We start from the raw sequence: 3,192 nt of genomic DNA on the forward strand, positions 1-3,192 counted from the left end.
GAACAGAGACTAAAAGTTCCTCTGTTATACAATGGTGATTTTGTGACCTCCTCAGTGCAAGTCTAGGGTTTCTGGGAATTTGCTCCCTATTTCTTCACACATACCTTCATGATTAGCAATGGGATCTTACCTGTGATGCTGACAGCAAAAATCAGTATTTCCAAGTTTGGTTCAGATGTAAGCTAGTCCAGTAAGTGTTTCCAAGCACAGGATGGGTGACACACTATACCTGTGTAAATGTATCCATTCCAACCCAACATGGTCAAGTACCTGAAAATACACCCACGTTTTTTTATCCTTCTTTGCAGAAAGAGGCTTTCTTTGCTGAGCTTAAATTTAAGTGAATACAAAGGCTAATGCTGACAACCTGGTCTTGCTTCCCAACAGCTAGAACAGGGAACTGCTCAACTGCTCTTGAGCAAAATTTAAGGAGCAGACTTCCCCCACTTCCTCTTGATAGCATACAAAAGAATGGGGCCAGACACTACTTTTAGTAGCAACCCCTCTTCYCTGTCAAGTAAAACGTCTGTCTTCCTGTGAATCAAATTGCAATATTTCTGTGTGTGCCTTGTGGGAATCACTACCACCCCCTCAGGAAATACTCTGTACCAGAAACTTCTTGAGACAACACTTCTTGAAAGGTGAGGATTGCCTGATGCCAGGAGGCTTCTGCAATCTATCAGGTATGAATTTGGTCCTTTGGCTGATTGCCAAGCCCTTTGTTTTACTGAGCAGGGCTGGACACTCAAAAGGTGTTTAAAGAGGACACATTTTCTGTTACAATGCAAATMTGCAAAACAGCATGATCTGTGCAGCCTAGAAATCCTAAAGGGCTTCTAGGAAGCCAGCACAGCATGACTAGGGAACAGCATGTTCTGCAGTGTGTTTACAGGTTATTTGTGAAATTTGGACTCCAGAAATGTAAGCAGCCTAACTAATAGGAAATTGCAAGTTGCAGTTCACTGCCTTTGTTCTGTTTCAGGTGTGCACAAGACACTGCATTCCAGATGAAAACAATTACTCCTAGAATGTTTTCTGCCAGGCAGGATTCTGTGGGCAGAGGTTCATGGTGGAGCAGTTTATTATATCCTTTCCCTTTGTCATATGTAATTGATCAAGAGCCAGTGAATCTTCTTATGGATTCTCTGAAAACTCATCATAGAGAAGGCTAACTCCTACTTCCAAGTGCTATTTCTGAGAAGCAGCAAAGAGCCAAGTCCTGTGCRGAACACCTACTCCATTTCTCCAAAGCTACGCTCCTATTTCCTAGCCCTTGTGTTTGAATAATAGGGTAGCAGGACTGTGTGCTTCCTGCAAGTTTGGGTCCCATGCACAAGAAGCTMGAATTCTTTTGAGATCTTCTTTCTAGTACCAGTTGCTCCAGACCTTGCTGAGGGTTGGCACTRATAATCTGTCTTCTGTAACAAATGCTTTTATAAGTACCCGGTAGTGAGCTATTAATTTKGAAACTCAAGATGTGAATAGCTAAATCAACTCTACAGAAGCACAGCTATAAATGCATGGGGAAAAATTGGCAGAATGAAACTGCACTTCAGCACTTGTTCAAGTAGACAAGTAACATGTTGAACACACCTTCATTAACAAAGGAAGTTGACGTGTGCAGTTTGACTTCAGCAGCTAAGCAGCAGCAGTTTTACAGGGCCCATGTTGTTGTGATCTGCACTGCAACCTCATTTTCCTGCAGAAYTGGATTGGAAATCAGCAGAGTTGTAGGTCTCCGTGCCCTGTAACAGCAGATGAGGTCTTGTGATGGGTTACAATTAGTTTGATTCACATGGAGGATGTGGCTGATTCATCTTGCTAAAAATGGCCAGAGGAGTGAGGAAACCACAGTGAATAGGACTACATGGATGACTTGTATGTGCTAATCAAAGCTCATATTGACTTAGCTGTCTATCACAATCTAAACATCTTTCTTGAGGTTTTTTGTGTTGGTTTTTAAAATTCCTGGTCGCATTCTAACATTAGCAGGATAGGCAGTGATCAGCCAACAGAGGGGTCAGTCAGTGGCTGGCTTTCCCCTTGCTTCACAGCTCCCTGAAGGGCAGCGTTGAATGACCTGTGCTGCTGTGGCCTGTTACCACTCATGAAAAAAGCCTGAGACAGCTGATTTGTAATTACTCAAGGACAATCTTACTGGTGAGCAAGATTTRTGCTTTTAATGAATTAACTCTCCTGAAATTTCCAAGACCTTTACTCTGGCTTCCCAGAAGTTGTTAGAAAGATGAAAGGTAAAGTGGTTACAATATTCACATCCCATATGGGATACGGAATTGTGGTGGTGTAACAGCCCCTTTGCTACAGCCYCTGTCATTCAAGATAGCCTGTACCTTTGAATACTCAACTGCTCTTCCCTTCGAGCTTTCTAAGTTTCTGCCCTGTCTTTGTGATTCTGACAGGGAAAAAGTCCTGCTAGTTATCATCTTCATATAGTGGTCCCTGAGTAAAAAATACTGGTGTTTTTCCTTGACAATTCTAACTGGAAATTAGCCCTGCTGATAGCTACAGAGTAYAGCAGAAGTTGAAGTGACAGAAAATAAATTATTGCAGAAGACCGTATTGATTTATGTAAAGAATCAGAGAAAAAAAGATTGAAAACCAAGGGCAGGCCTATATTCATATTTTCTTTAATATCATTTTCATAGCCTGTAAATTAGGTCCCACTTGTCTCAGGACTCTTCTCCACTGTGTCTGGATGCAGCAACCTAACCCCTTACTTCTGTCTCAGAGTGCCCTAAATCTGATTTTGCTGGGTTTCTTTTTACCTATCTTGTTCCAAAACTCTTCCTCTGTCCTGAAAGACCTCAATAAGCCTGGTACAATTTACATTTTTAAGATAGAGATGAAATTTCAGCTGTGGATTTAGAATATCTGGCAATCAGCATTTAATTTAGAATCCCTGCTCATTTCAGTAGGCAGAAGTAAAATCCTTCAGAATGGAATTAACTTTTTCCTCTTTGTTGCAGAAAATGTGACTGTATATGTATGTAACAAACAAGACCAAGTTGTTGATATTAGCCTTTGTATTCACTTAAATTTAAGCACAGCAAAGGAAGCCTCTTCCTTCAAAGGATGAAAATGACATGGGTGTATTTTCAGTGTCCAGGTACTTGGCCATTTTGGGTTGGAATGGGTACATTTACGCAAGTGTACTTTCTCACCTATCCCATG

This window comes from Malurus melanocephalus, unplaced genomic scaffold (genome assembly GCF_030028575.1).
Source record: "Malurus melanocephalus ecotype Western Australia unplaced genomic scaffold, MMel_1.1 scaffold_76, whole genome shotgun sequence".
Taxonomy (NCBI): domain Eukaryota; kingdom Metazoa; phylum Chordata; class Aves; order Passeriformes; family Maluridae; genus Malurus; species Malurus melanocephalus.